The 16467-nt window shown below is 52.8% G+C and overlaps 1 protein-coding gene across 2 annotated transcripts in view; it reads right to left on the bottom strand.

Annotated features, from left to right (window-relative positions):
• dnm3a (dynamin 3a) overlaps window positions 1-16467 on the bottom strand; it is a 445953-nt gene that overhangs the window by 103641 nt on the left and 325845 nt on the right. The gene's annotated exons all lie outside the window — the stretch shown is intronic.

Raw genomic sequence — 16467 nt, 5'->3', positions numbered from 1 at the left:
AGATAGACGGAATGGGAAAAAGAAGGCAGCAGCAGCAGCCCAGGATCGGGGGGGGGGGGGGGGGGGGGGGGGGGGCGGGGGGGAGGAGGAACCAGAAGGACTCTCAGGGTTGTTAATATATACTGTATAGTATGTATAGGTCGTTGCTACAGATAATTATATATTGGACTGTTAAATTATATTTTTGGAGAGTGTTACTTGTGACAAGGCAGTTGCCAATTAGGGCTAGTTTTCATTTTTGTTATTTATTATTTATTCATTTTTTGTTTATAAAATAGGTCATTGTTATTTGTGTTGTTATAATATTGTGTAAAGGATGCACAATGTACTGTGTTGGTTGACCAAAAATTTTCAATAAAATATTTAATTAAAAAAAAGAAGTCAGAATGGGGTGAAGGATTCAAGTGGCAAATAAACGTGAGCTCAAGAGTCATGCTTGCCAACTGAATTGATTATCTGCTTTGTCTTTGGGTTCCCTGGTACAGACGAGATCATACTGGGCAGCATGGCAGTGTTGTGTTATGTACTCTGGGATAACACAGGCTGCAACTCGATGCAGCTTTGACTAAAAGATACTCCATATGTTGAAGTAAGTTTGATGTGATTTATTGAACCATTAGCACAGTTCTCTATGAGTTCGACTCTTCTACTAATCTTGCTATAGTAACTCAGTCTAACTAACCAGTCTGCTCTAAGCCGCATGGTGGGTGTGATGCTTCTGATCTGCCCCTGTCCTACTCTCTAAGTGTTGCCTGTGGAAAGAGACAGAGCATGTGTGCCCTGTCCTTACATATAGGTTGTGTGATGCCCCTTTGTGGTAGTGTCACCTCTGGGTGTCTTGACTGCCCATTGGTCGTGTCGTAGTCTATGTGTTCATTAGCTGTATGTCTGCATGTCATGGCATCTCTGGTGCTCCCTCTAGTGTTTACTTAGTCGTAGTGTATTTACATTAACCCCTTGTGTATTTACAGTGATGCATATCACCACAGGCAGCACACTGGTTAGCACTGTTGCTTCCCAGCACCAGGGTCCCAGGTTCGATTCCCGGCTTGGGTCACTGACTGTGCGGCGTCTGCACGTTCCCCCCGTGACTGCTTGGGTTTTCTCCGGGTGCTCCGCTTTCCTCCCACAAGTCCCTAAAGACGTGCTGTTAGGTAATTTGGACATTCTGAATTCTCCCTCAATGTACCCGAACAGGCGCCGGAATGTGGCGACTAGGGGATTTTCACAGTAACGTCATTGCAGTGTTAATGAAAGCATACTTTTGACATTAAAGATTATTATTATACTGTGAGCAACAAATGCAGTTCATTAAGTTAGAAGCCCTTAAAATTCCCTGGATGAACTGCCCACAGCCCACCCCTAACCTACCCACAATTTTATAGTGAGACCCATGGCGGCAGACAGAGGGACAAGGAGGTGGATGAAGAAGGCAAACAACAGAAGGGAGTGAAGACAGAGAGAAGGAAAGCTGGAACCCGACAAGCCTGCATGAAAAGCTCACTGTAAGGGGGTCAAAGGGATACCGCATCATTTACTGGAAGGGGATGGGTGAAGACTCCAAAGGTGAAGGGTAGATCTCCAAGTGGGACATGGGTGTTTCATGATGAGCTTGGAGGAGGGGGTCCTGGAATCGAGGAACAAACCTCTTGAGGCTGTTAGCCTTTTCCCCCTGGGTTGCTGACATTCTGCACGGTCTGCTGAAGACAGGAAGGCTGGAGAGACTGATATGAGTGTGTTAGATTGCTGTTTAAATATGGCGGCAGGACCTCCAAACCCATCGGCTGACGGCACGTGGACAAGCCAGCTGTCGCCCGCTAAGTGCTCCACCTGTGCATAATTAATGAGGTTCCAAGCACAGAATTAGCACGGGATCCCGTTATTCTGGTCGGCAGCAAGTGCCACTGGAGCTGCCCGCTACGGTACTTAGTCACAACATTCTACTCTAGGACTTGTCTGAGGACTGCATGTTGTTCCAGTTCTGCTCACTGCTCCCATTGGCACTGCTGCGGTTACAGGGCTGCTGACCAATCTGATTGGCTGGCAGTTCACTGAGGCGGGACTTCATCCGAAAGTCCCATCTCCAGCCAATTAATGTTTCCTGGAGCGTTAAGTGACTGCGAGGTAGTTGGGAGCAAGGGGGACGTGTCCACACTGCGTTTAGAGTGACAGGGGTGGGGGAGCACACTGTCGTCCAAAATATTCTGCCCTCTCAGGGAAGAGAGTTCCTTGGTTACAATATGCATTCAAGAAGATTTCCTTTAATGAATTCTTAAGTGAAGCAAACATATTTATGATTTTCTAGAAACACTGGCCATAGGAAACCTTTATAAATACACTTATGGTGATGCTGCACAATAACTAGAGACATTCTTACCTCAATATAATGAAATAAAATTGTCTTTATTTTACCTGAAGTAAAAAATTACTTTCAAACATTGAAACATTTTCCTTCAGAAACAAAACCAATATTAGTTTATATAAATTGCACAATGTATGTTATAGAAACATAGAAAAAATGAAATGAAAAAAAAAGAGGAGGAGGCCATTCGGCCCTTCAAGCCCGCTCCGCCATTCATTATGATCATGCTGATCATTATGGTTTATCCATTTTAAATGGAAGCAGAATAAAGGAGAGTATGATTCGAAATTCAGAAGCTAAACTTCAGGATAATCAATGCAGCTTACAAACAAAATGGAGACAATATGCTGTAACTAAACTTTTGAAATATTAAGACAAAATTATTTCTCCAAAACATATTTTCTCTATTGAAAAATGAGAGATGTGCTATACTTTCCCAATGCCTAAAAGAAAGTTGGTAGTCTTTTTATTTAACATTACCTCATTGATTCCTTATACAAGCCATAGGTGAGCACGGCACGTTAGCTTGTTTAAAAAGCAAAAACTGGGCATGAGTTTTAAAATATATTTTATTGAAGTTTTTCATTCACAATTTTTCCCCTTACACATCAAACAAAAAGAAAAGTTAACAGTACAAGTAACATGATAACTACAATCTAATAATGAGTAACTAACTAACATGGTAAACTAACCAAATAACATAAAATGAAACTCCCCCCCCACCCCCTCCCCCCATGGTTGCTGCTGCTGGTCATCTATCTTCCCTCTAACGTTCCGCTAGGTAGTCGAGGAACGGTTGCCACCGTCTGGTGAACCCTTGAGCCGATCCTCTCAGCGCAAACTTAATCTGCTCCAGTTTTATGAACCCCGCCATATCGTTTATCCAGGCCTCCAGTCCGGGGGGTTTCGCTTCCTTCCACATGAGTAAAATCCTACGCCGGGCTACTAGGGACGCAAAGGCCACGACAGCGGCCTCTTTCGCCTCCTGCACTCCCGGCTCATCCGCAACTCCAAATAAAGCTAACCCCCAGCCTGGTTTGACCCGGACCTTCACCACCTTCGAGATCATTCCCGTCACTCCCCTCCAATACCCCTCCAGTGCCGGGCACAACCAAAACATATGCGTGTGGTTTGCCGGGCTTCCGCCGCACCTCCCACACTTGTCCTCCACCCCGAAGAACCTGCTAAACCTTGCTCCCGTTATGTGTGCTCTATGCAGCACCTTAAATTGAATCAGGCTAAGCCTGGCACACGAGGAAGAGGAATTTACCCTGCTTAGGGTATCAGCCCACAAACCCTCCTCTATCTCCTCCCCGAGCTCTTCTTCCCATTTTCCTTTCAGTTCGCCCACCAGCTCCTCCCCCTCTTCTTTCATCTCTCGGTATATCTCTGACACCTTGCCCTCCCCGACCCACACCCCCGAAAGCATTCTATCCTGGATCCCCTGTGTCGGGAGCAATGGAAATTCCCTCATCTGTTGTCTTGTGAACGCCCTCACCTGCATATACCTAAAGAAATTTCCCCGGGGCAGCTTATACCTTTCCTCCAGCGCTCCCAAGCTCGCAAACGTCCCGTCTATAAATAAATCTCCCACCCTCCTAATTCCCAACTGGTGCCAGCTCTGGAATCCTCCATCCATCCTCCCTGGGGCAAACCTATGGTTGTTCCTAATTGGGGACCCCACCAAGGCTCCCAGCACACCTCTCTGTCGCCTCCATTGCCCCCAGATATTTAATGTTGCCGCCACCACTGGGTTCGTGGTAAATTATTTTGGTGAGAACGGTAGTGGCGCCGTCACCAGCGCCTCTAGACTCGTCCCTTTACAGGACTTCCTCTCTAATCTTTTCCACACCGCTCCCTCTCCCTCTATCATCCATTTACGGATCATCGCCACATTGGCGGCTCAGTAGTAATCGCCCAAATTCGGCAGCGCCAGTCCCCCTCTATCTCTACTACGTTGTAAGAACCCCCTCCTTACCCTCGAAACATTCCCTGCCCACACGAAGCTCGTGATGCTCCTGTCTATTTTTTTTAAAGAAGGCCTTAGTGATCAGTATAGGGAGACATTGGAATACAAATAGGAACCTTGGGAGGACCATCATCTTAATTGCCTGCACTCTGCCCGCCAGTGACAGTGGCTGCATGTCCCACCTCTTGATGTCCTCTTCCATTTGTTCCACCAGTCGTGTCAGATTAAGTCTGTGCAAGGTTCCCCAGCTCCTGGCTATCTGAATCCCCAGGTATCAAAAGTTTCTTTCCACTCTCCTTAAAGGCAGGCCATCTATCCCTCTACTCTGGTCCCCAGGGTGTATCACAAAAAGTTCACTCTTTCCCATGTTAAGCCTATATCCCGAGAAATCTCCGAACTCCCTCAATATCTGCATGACCTCTGTCATCCCCCCCACTGGGTCCGTCACATACAGCAGTAGGTCATCCGCGTAGAGTGACACTCGGTGTTCCTCTCCCCCTCTAATCACCCCTCTCCATTTTCTGGAGTCTCTCAGCGCCATGGCCAGTGGTTCAATTGCCAACGCGAACAGTAATGGAGATAGCGGGCATCCTTGTCTTGTTCCCCTGTATAGTCGGAAATACTCCGATCTTTGCCGACCCGTGACCACACTTGCCGTTGGGGCCCCATAGAGGAGTTTGACCCAGCTAACAAACCCGTCCCCGAACTGAACCTCCTCAGCACCTCCCATAGATACTCCCACTCCACCCTATCAAATGCCTTCTCTGCATCCATTGCCGCCACTATCTCTGCCTCCCCCTCTGCTGGGGGCATTATTATCACCCCTAATAGCCGTCGCACGTTGACATTTAGTTGTCTCCCCTTTACGAATCCTGTCTGGTCTTCGTGCACCACCCCCGGGACACAGTCCTCTAGCCTCGTTGCCAGCACCTTTGCTAGCAATTTGGCGTCCACATTTAGTAGTGAAATAGGCCTATAGGACCCGCACTGCAGCGGATCTTTATCCCGCTTCAAAATTAGCGATATCGTCGCCTCCGACATTGTCGGGGGTAGAGTCCCCCCTTCCCTGGCCTCGTTAAAAGTCCTCACCAACAGCGGGGCCAGCAAGTCCACATATTTTCTATAAAATTCCACCGGGAACCCATCTGGTCCCGGGGCCTTCCCTGCCTGCATGTTCCCCAGCCCCTTGGTAACCTCGTCCACCCCAGTTGGTTCCCCCAGGCCTTCCACCTCCTGCTCCTCCACCCTCGGGAACCTAAATTGGTCCAAAAACTGCCGCATCTCCTCTTTTCCCTCCGGGGGTTGGGACCTATAAAGTCTTTCATAAAAGGTCTTAAATACCTCGTTTATCTTCCCTGCTCTCCGCACCGTAGCTCCCTTTTCATCTCTAATTCCCCCTATCTCCCTTGCCGCTGTCCTCTTTCGCAGCTGATGGGCCAACAGGCGACTAGCCTTTTCCCCATATTCATATCTCATCCCCTGTGCCTTCCTCCACTGCACCTCCGCCCTCCTAGTGGTCAGAAGGTCGAACTACGTCTGGAGTCGTCGTCTCTCCCTGTATAGTCCCTCCTCCGGGGCCTCCGCATATTCTTTATCCACCCTTAAAATCTCCCCCAGTAATCTTTCCCTTTCCTTGGCCTCTGTTTTCCCTTTGTGGGCCCTGATGGAGATCAGCTCTCCTCTGACCACCGCCTTTAGTGCTTCTCATACCACTCACACTCGGACCTCCCCGTCGTCATTGGCCTCCAGGTATCTCTCGATACATCCCCGCACCCTTCCACAGACTCCCTCATCCGCCAACAATCCCACATCTAATCGCCAGAGTGCACGCTGCTCCCTCTCCTCTCCTAGTTCCAGGTCCACCAATGTGGGGCATGATCTGAGACAGCTATGGCTGAATACTCAGTTTCTTCCACCCTCGAGATCAACGACCTTCCCAAAACAAAAAAATCTATCCGGGAGTACACCTTGTGAACATGGGAGAAGAAGGAGAACTCCTTGGCCTTCAGTCTAACAAATCGCCATGGATCCACTCCCCCCATTTGGTCCATAAACCCCTTAAGCACCTTGGCCGCTGCCAGCCTTCTTCCGGTCCTAGATCTAGATATATCTAACCCTGGGTCCAGCACGGTGTTGAAGTCTCCCCCCATTATCAAGTTTCCTACCTCCAGGTCCGGGATACGTCCCAGCATCCGCTTCATGAATCCCGCATCATCCCAATTCGGGGCATATACGTTAACCAACACGACCTCCGTTCCCTCCAGTCTGCCACTCACCATCACATATCTGCCTCCACTATCTGCTACAATGCTCCTAGCTTCGAATGATACCCGTTTCCCCACCAGTATGGCCACCCCTCTATTCTTTGCATCCAGCCCTGAATGGAACACCTGTCCCACCCATCCTTTCCTTAACCTAACTTGGTCCGCCACCTTCAGGTGCGTCTCCTGAAGCATAGCCACGTCTGCCCTCAGTCCTTTCAAGTGTGCGAACACTCGGGCCCTTTTAATCGGTCCATTTAGGCCTCTCACGTTCCACGTGATCAGCCGCACTGGGGGGCTACCTGCCCCCTTCCCGTAGCCATCACCCTCTCTAGGCCAGTCCCACGTCCCGGTTCCGCGCTCCCACCCGTTCCCCAGGTGGCGCATTCCAGCCCCGACCACCCTTTCTTTAACCAGTTCCTCTTTGATTTCTGCAGCAGCAACCCAGTTATCCTCCCCCCCCCGCTAGATCCCCATCTAGCGTGATTGCTCCCCCCATATTACTTCCGAAAGTCAGCTGACTTCAACTGACCCCGGCTTCTCCCGCTCACTCCTTGATTCCCCCCGTGTGGGGAACTCCCATCTACCTTGCGCCTATCTTCCCGCCATCACCTTTCTGGCGCGGGAACAAGGACAGTAGACCCCATATTCTCTGTAGTTGTCCCGCCCCTTGTGGCGCAGCTCCCTCTACCGCCCCACTCCCATTCCTTATCCCCCGCCTATGTCTCTTCCTTCCCCCCACCGGCGCCCACATTTCTTAGTGTCCCCCCCCTTCCCAATTTACATCCCTATATACATCGACAGTGTCATTTCCCCTCTAAGATCAGTCCCTCAGTTCCGATCCAGTTTCTCGTCTTTAATAAAGGTCCATGCTTCTTCCGCCGTTTCGAAGTAGTGATGTCTCTCCTGGTACGTGACCCATAGTCGCGCCGGCTGCAGCATCCCGAACCTCACCTTCTTCTTGTGTAGCACCTCCTTGGCTCGATTAAAACTCGCCCTCCTTCTCGCCACCTCCGCACTCCAATCCTGGTACACCCGTACCACCGCATTCTCCCATCTACTACTCCGTACCTTTTTAGCCCATCTCAGAACCACTTCTCTATCATTGAAGGGATGAAATTGCACGATTGTCGCCCTAGGTGGTTCTCCCGCCTTTGGATTCCTCGCAGGGACCCAATGAGCCCCTTCCACTTCCAAGGGGCCCGAAGGGGCCTCAGCTCCCATCAGCGAGCTTAGCATCGTGCTCACGTAAGCCCCGCAGTCCGCTCCTTCCACTCCCTCTGGGAGACCCAGGATCCGAAGGTTCTTCCTTCGTGCTCTGTTTTCTAGGGCCTCAATCCTTTCAATGCACTTTTTGTGGAGTGCCTCGTGCGTCTGTGTTTTGACCGCCAGGCCCAGGATCGCGTCTTCATTATCCGTCACCTTCTGCTCCACCATGCGGAGCTCCGTCTCCTGGGTCTTTTGTGCCTCCTTAAGCCCCTCAATTGCCCGTAGCATCGGGGTCAGCACCTCCTTCTTAAGTAGCTCCACACACCGTCTTAAAAATTCGTCTTGATCGGGCCCCCATGTCGCCTGGGCTTTCTCCGCCGCCATCTTGCTTCTTTTTTCCTCCTGTCCCTATCCTCGAGGATTCTTCGCGATGTAGCCACGGCCGCCGATATTTTTCTCTTGCGTTGGGGGGGGGTCTCCCTGTTAACTCACCCCACACCGGGTTTCGTCCTGAAAAAATTCCCCGTTGGGGCTCTTAAAAGAGCCCGAAGGTCCGTTTGAGCTGGAGCCGCCGAAACGTGCGGCTTAGCTGGGCATCGCCGCAACCGGAAGTCCCGGGGCATGAGTTTTAAGAACGACAGGGCCTTTTTAAGAATGCTGAAAATATGATAAAATATACCAATTTCAGAACAAGCTCCAAAGAGAAAACAACTCAAAATGAAATTACGTCAAAATCATTCCAACAGAAATATTTAAATTAAACCCATGAAAGGGTACAAATGTCAAGCAATATAAGTGGTCAATTATTCGGCATTAATATCAGAGTATGGATATCAAGCCATTAAAAAAAATATTTGTGGAGTTACACTGCAATTCAAACTATACGACAAACTATAATCAAACAATTACTATATGGATTTAACCTTTTTGACAAATAACACACAAACCAGTAAAATAGCTCTATAGTAGCTCGTGACATTTGCAAATTATAACTACACACAATATACCATGATCTGGATTCTCCGAAGGTCCGCTCCAAAATCGAGAAACGCTATCGGCCGGAGAATCTGCTCCTACTCCGGAATCAGCATTGACGCCGGTTGGCGCCGATTTCCAATTCTCCGAACTCCCCAACACAATGGAATCACGACGCCCATCGCGCGGCATGGAGAATCGTGTGAGGTGCCCCGACGGGCCGCAGTCCCGGTGACGTGGTTCTAACCACGTACAGAAATTCGTGAAGCCAGAGTGCTGGCTGCTGCGGTGGTGGGAGGAGGTAGGGGTTGGCGTGGGGGACCGCGGGCTCCAGGGTCGGGGGAGGGTTGGGGAAGACGGAGGGGTGAAAGGCCGAGCAGCCGGGGGCCCCCCACGCCAAGACAGAGCGCTGCCCACACAAAGGACGCCATTACGGTGGCCATGTTGATGGGCAGCCACCCCGGGCGCTGGGTCACCACAGGCTTCACAGCCGTATGGGTGGGTGCCGCCCCCCTCCCCGGCCACTCCACCCAACCGTCGGCACCCACCGGGGGGGGGGGGGGGGGCCAGGGCCACACCCATGCCAGGCCCCAGTGAGGGTAGTGCCCTCAAACGGTCGCCCTGGCAGCAGGGACGGGCACCAGCAGCGGGAGCACTGACGGGCCGGGATGGGGGACATGCTTGGCTGGGGCATGCGCTGCCAACCAGAGCAACCATGTAGCCATGGCACCTGGTTGGGCGTGGGTGTATGCGCCATGATAGCATTTGGTGTCCCCTCACACCCTGCAGATCTTAATGTTTGGCAGCCGTGGGGGGAACTGCTGCTCTGCATGCAGCCCTGTGGCAGCGTGAGCGCATGTGGTTCAGAGGATTCGGAGGCCGCAGCAGTGGGGCGGGCCGCAGAGGGGCAGGTTGCAGCCGCTTAGGCTGGAGGGCCAACTGCCCGACAGGCCGAGGAGGAGGAGGAGGAACAAGAGCAGGAGGAGCAACAGGACGAGGAGGGGGAGGAGGTGGTGGTGCCAAGGAGGCGCCTGATGAGGCCCCCCGCTTGTGCCGGCGGCACATGTCCTTTCAGGAACTCCCGGACCGGGCATGCAGGAGGAGACTGCGGATGAGCTGGGAAATCGTCGCTCACATCTGCCACATGATGGCACACCTGGCACCGCGTGGGACTGAGTTGGGGGGGGGACACCCGCTGCCGGTAGCCGTCAAGGTGACGGTTGCCCTCAACTCCTACGCCATGGGGGTTGTTCTAGTCGCCGAGTGGGACCTGTCTGCATCTCGCAGGCATCGGTCCACAGGTGCATTCTTGCCATCATCGATCCCTGGCGGACCGGTACATCCAGTTCCCTGTGGACTGCGCCCTCCAGGATGCCCGGGCAGCAGGGTTCACTGCCATCCTCAGGATGCCCATGGTCCGGGGGTAATCGATGGGGTGCATGTCGCCCTGCGGTCACCGGCGGATAATAGGCCGATTTCACGAACAGAAAGGGTTACCACTCCATGAATGTACAGGTGGTCTGTGACCAGCAGATAAAGATCCTGCCCCAGTACCTGAGCAGTGTGCATGACTCGTTTATCTTGGCGCAATCATTCATACCCGACATGTTTGAGGGACACCCACCCCGGCTGCAGGGCTGGTTGTGGGCGACAGGTGTTACCTGTTGGGGTCGTGACTGATGACGCCTATACGGAGGCCACTGAGCGACGTGGAGAACTGCTACAATGAGGCCCATTGAGCGACCAGGGGTGTGGTGGAGAGGTGCTTCGGAGTGCTCAAGATGGACTTCAGGTGCCTGGACTGCTCTGGAGGGGCCCTCCAATACGAGTCAAGGAGGGTCGGCCGCATCGTTGTAATCTGCTGCGTCCTCCACAATACAGCACAACAGAGGGGCGATGTGCTGGAGGAGGATGAGGAGGAAAGGCAGGCCTCTCCAGATGATGAGGAGGAGGAGGCGGAGAGGGACAATGCACGGGACATGGGGGGGGAGGGGGAGGAGGAGTGAGGGGTTTGTTGTGTGGGGGCATGGACACAACAATACCACACCACCTCACCTCCGGCCACCCTCACCTCCCACAACACCATGGAAACTCACCTCCCCCACCAATGGATCACCCGCATGCACACCACCTCTCAGTTAGAAAACCTGCGGCACAATGAGCTGGAGGCACAGGGTTGCCAGTGGCAGTGGGTCTGGTCCATGGGATGGAGGATGATGACAGCCCACTCTGCGATGAGCTCCGAGCTCCACACTGTTAGACAATATTTGACTCATGCCCACAGTAACACCCTCCACCTGGGTGATCCCTCCATGCGAGCTGGACACTCCATCAGATGGCCATGCCGTTTCACTGGGGACGGGGTGATTGGAACATCTGGGGTGGGGAGGGGGTTGGGGGGTTGCACAGAGCACCCACCGGCGGCTCAGTCTTCAATCACCCGTCACCTACGGCGACCTTCACTGCCCGCCCCACCACTGCACACATCAGACAGAGCACAGAGACAGCTTTCATTGGTGATAACATTTGTGTTTAATATGAACAGTTGTATGCATGTGCCCTAGCCCCTATAACTGAACTGTGCCCTGCACCCATGCCAACTTCCTTATGTGTCTATCTTTCTGGCCTTATCACTGCGCCTAGGTGGATCCCCAGATGGTACAGCAGGAGTGGAGGTGGACTGCTGTGAGCTCTGCCCTGCGACTCGGGCCCATGTTGGCGCACGTTTCCTGCGGCGGCCCGGGATGGACGGGCCAGGCCGCTCCTTGGGTGTCCCGGCTGCCATGGTGCTGCCCTGCTCTGCCCGATGCCCACCAGATGCACCAGGGACAGGAGGGGGGGGGGGGGGGGGGGGGTCCAAGGTGCTGCGATGTTGCGGGACCTCCCCTGCAGGGGTCACCAGCATGGGCCCAAGCACTTGCTCCTTCCTCATGATGCCTAATGGCCCCCGGGCTTCTCCAAGGGGCAGGAATGCGAGTGGAAACATCCCCCGAGGCACCCCTGACACGTGGCGCTGCCAGTCCTGGAGGCCTGCTCTGGTATCGATACAGGGATGTATGGTAGCAACCATGGAGCTCAGGGAGTGGGCCATCCCTGACTGGGTTTGTGACAGCTCCCTCTGGGATTGTGCCATTTCCCTCTGGGACTGTGCCACTTGCCTCTGGGACTGTGCCACTTCCCTCTAGGACTGCGCCGTCTTCCTCTGGGTCTGTGCGACGCAGGCCAGCACCTGGGCAATGGTGCGGATACGCTCAGTCATGGGCCACACTGAGGAGCGCTGCTGCAATCTGCAGCTGGCTCTGCCACATGGGTGCCTGTGAGTGGGCAGCCATGTCCTGGGCCACAGCCCACGCCTGCACAGATAGCCCATGGCCTTGCATAACCTGACCCATAACCGCCACCGTCGCCCCCATAGCCTCCACCGCGGACGCCACCCATGCGGTTTTGGCCTAGGTGGCTGTGGTAGTCACCACTAGCAGTATTATATGTATTACGGAAAGACTCCTGTACTAGAGGTACATGGGTAAATCCCTGCCTGCTGGCTCCGCCCAGTAGGCGGCGTATAAATGTGTGTGCTCGCCGGTGCTGCAGCCATTCTGGTGGCAGCTACAGGAGGCACAACATCTTTGCTCAATAAAGCCTTGTTTATTCCACTACTCTCGTCTTTGTGGTAAGAGAGTGCAAGCCGCACTTCTACCAGCCAGATCGAGCGCTCCTGGTGAAGGCCTCCCGCCCCTTTGAGCGCCTCAGCATGGGCTTCAAAGGCCCCCTCCCCTCCACTGACCGCAACACGTACTTTCTGAACGTGGTCGATGAGTACTCCCGGTTCCCTTTCGCTATCCCATGCCCCGATATGACTTCTGCCACGGTCATTAAAGCTCTCCACAGTATCTTCACTCTGTTCGGTTTCCCCACCTACGTCCACAGCGATCGGGGATCCTCCTTTATAAGTGATGAGTTGCGTCAGTTCCTGCTCAGCAAGGGCATTGCCTCGAGCAGGACGACCAGCTACAACCCCGGGAAATAGGGTGGAGAGGGAGAACGGGACGGTCTGGAAGGTTGTCCTGCTCGCGTTGCGGTCTAAAATCTCCCGGTATCCCGCTGGCAGGAGGTCCTCCCCGACGCGCTCCACTCCATCCGATCGCTCCTCTGCACCGCGACTAACGAACACCCCCATGAACGTCTTTTTGCCTTCCCCAGGAAGTCCACCTCCGGGGTCTCGCTCCCAACATGGCTGACAGCTCCTGGACCCGTCCCCCTTCGGAAGCATGTGCAGACCCATAAGTCAGACCCTTTGGTCGAAAGGGTCCACCTCCTACACGCGAACCCGCAGTACGCCTACGAGGCACACGCCAACGGACACCAGGACACAGTCTCCCTCCGGGACCTGGCACCCGCTGAATCCCCACCCACGGCCCCCGACCCATCCCCCCCCGACCCGACAGTCCCCCCCCCCCCCCCATTCACCCTTGCGCCATTCCCCCTCCCCCCAGCGAACGTCATCGCAGCCCCTGCCCCAGGAGGATCCGTCCTCCCACTAGTTCCACTCAGGGGTGACGAAGACGAGGACAACACGCTCCCAGAGTCACAGGTGACCAAGTCGGCGCTCACATCACCACCAGGACTGAGGCGATCGCAGAGGAGGGTCAAGGCCCCCGACAGACTGAACTTGTAAATTCTTTTTTTCCACCACCCCCGCTGGACTCTTTTTTAACAGGGGGTGAATGCGGTAATCACCACTAGCTGTATTATATGTATTACGGTAAGACATGGGTAAATCCCTGCCTGCTGGCTCCGCCCAGTAGGTGGCGTATAAATGTGTGTGCTCGCCAGTGCTGCAGCCATTCCGGTTCCAGCTACAGGAGGCACAACATTTTTGCTCAATAAAGCCTCGATTATTCCACTACTCTCGTCCTTGTGGTAATTGATAGCGCATCAGTGGCACGCATGACCGGCATCGCTCCCTGCGCCTGCACGTGGTAGGAGATAGCAGTGGTGGGAAGTCTATGTCATCATCGGACCCAGGGTCCGCGGATCCGAGCTTTGACAAAGGGTTAGCTGGACTCGAAACGTAAGCTCTTTTCTCTCCCTACAGATGCTGTCAGACCTGCTGAGATTTTTCAGCATTTTCTGTTTGGGTCCGGGTTCTCCTGTTTCGTGGTGTGTGTGGTAAACCACTGTTGCACCTCTATTAAGTGATGTGTGGTGCGTTGGTAGTCCCTGCCTGCTGGCTCCGCCCAGTAGGCGGAGTATAAATATGGTGTCCTCCATGCTGCAGCCATTTCACCAGCTGCTGTGGGAGGCCACACATCTTAGAGCAATAAAGCCTCAGTTGTACCCAACTCACGTCTTTGTGCAATTGATAGTGCATCACTGTGCCCTGTGTTGGTTTCCTGTGTCATTGTGTGCTCTGTGTCCGTTGCCTGTGTGTTGGTTTCCTGTGTCATTGTATGCTCTGTGTCTGTTGCCTGTGTGTTGGTTTCCTGTGTCATTGTATGCTCTGTGTCTGTTGCCTGTGTGTTGGTTTCCTGTGTCATAGTGTGCTCTGTGTCCGTCCCCTGTGTGTTGGTTTCCTGTGTGATTGTGTGCTCTGTGTCCATCCCCTGTGTGTTGGTTTCCTGTGTGATTGTGTGCTCTGTGTCCGTCCCGTGTGTTGTTTTTGTGTCATTGTGTGCTCGGTGTCCGTCCCCTGTGTGTTGGTTTCCTGTGTCATTGTGTGTTCTGTGTCCGTCCCGTGTCGGTGTGTGCTCTGTGTCCGTCCCCTGTGTGCTGGTCCCCCCGTGTCGTTGTGTGCTCTGTGTCCGTCCCCCGTGTGTTGGTCCCCTGTGTCGTTGTGTGCTCTGTGTCCATCCCCTGTGTGTTGGTCCCGTGTCATTGTGTGCTCTGTGTCCATCCCCTGTGTGTTGGTCACCTGTGTCGTTGTGTGCTCTGTGTCCGTCCCGTGAGTTGGTCCCCTGTGTCATTGTGCGCTCTGTGTCCGTCCCCTGTGTGTTGGTGTCCTGTGTCATTGTGTCCTGGCTCGTATCGGGCGGAGAGTTGTTGTGATGGCTGCCCTCCCCGTCGGTTCTTGCGTCCCTGGGGGGCACCGGTCCTGGCATTGGCTGGGGGCACAGGATGCCCGGGACCATCACCAGCTGGCCCTGCAAGACACAATACAGCATTTATGGTTAGACAGACCGACAGGGGTGAGGCGTTATGTGGTGAGGGGATGTGGTGAGGGGATGGGGTCAGGGTAGGGTGAGGGGGTAGGGTGAAGGGATGGGGTGAGGGGATGGGGTGAGGGTTGGCACACATGTTGTGAGGGGCTGCAACCAGACAGGGGGGTCTCACTTGGTGGCGCGCCTCCGATCGCGGCATCGGCAACCTCATGCTCCTCAGATCCTCCAACGACGGCCAGTGCCCTCTGCTCAGGCACGGTGAGGGGATGCAGTTCAGCCCACCTCCGCCCACGCACGCCAAACAATGACGCCTGGTGTCCTGCAGCCGGGCCCGGGGTACAAAACGAGCCTCCTCTCCTCCACAGCGTCCAGGAGGGTGTTGAGTTCGCCGTCTCTGAACTTTGGTGCAGCTCGTCTGGCGACCATCTTCCCTGCGATGGCTGTGTGTTGGGGGAGAATCTTTTTCAGCTGCCGCGGCATCGCTGGCCCCTTGTGGGCTGCTGAATCGATGCACCTGGGGCCCAATGACCCCGTCGTAAAATGCAATGGTTTTTACGATGGCGTCAACACTTAGCGCCATTATCGGAGAATCCCGCCCCATAAGTTTGATTTGAATGGTCCTTCCTAACATTTATTGACAGTTTTTTTCTGATGATTCACAGCAGATAGTTGCAGATTTATCACTGGTTTTATGAAATTGGAATACCGCAGGAACTCCAACATATAACATTCCGATCCTGCTAATTTATTTTGTGTTTGCAAAACTCAGGCAAAGCTTACATCCATCCCACTTTTGCCATCATTTTCTTTTCAGATGCCAATGGGGGAAACACTAATACACAATAGCTAATAATAAATAAAGTCTTTCAATTGAAAACAAAATGTTGCAATACTTATGGAAGATCACCTAATTGGGGTAGAACTATAGACGTTAAGCTCTTGAATGCCATCACTAATTGGTTTGTTTCAAATGCATTTATCCTGACAGCATATCATTCTCTAAAGAGCACTGTTAAAACACTACTTCGATAACTACAAACAGATGTAAAACACAGGTGGAGTGCTTCACAGAATTTTTAAAAAGTTTTATAGGCTCTATATAAGAAAACATTAACAAATAACAGTAATATTTTGTTAGTAAGTGAGATACATTCTCACATTCCTCAAGCACAACTAAATAAATACTCTGAAATTGTACAGAGGTCATTTTTGTCTGTAGTATTTTCTACTTCTTAATGACAATCAAAAGTAAACAGTAATACTGTCAATCAAAGTAACTCACCATCTCACTTTCCCATTTGTTTTTTTTTAAATTTAGAATATCCAATAATTTTTTTCCAATTAAGGGGCAATTTAGCGTGGCCAATCCACCTAACCTGCATGTCTTTGGGTTGTGGGGGCGAAACCCATGCAAACACGGGGAGAATGTGCAAACTCCACAAGGACAGTTACCCAGAGCCGGGATCGAACCTGGGACCTCGGCGGTGTGAGGCAGCAGCACTAACCACTGCACCATCATGCTGCCTTACTTTC

The sequence above is a fragment of the Scyliorhinus torazame genome, chromosome 7 (genome assembly GCF_047496885.1).
Source record: "Scyliorhinus torazame isolate Kashiwa2021f chromosome 7, sScyTor2.1, whole genome shotgun sequence".
NCBI lineage: Eukaryota > Metazoa > Chordata > Chondrichthyes > Carcharhiniformes > Scyliorhinidae > Scyliorhinus > Scyliorhinus torazame.
This window is presented reverse-complemented; position numbering and strand designations above follow the sequence as displayed.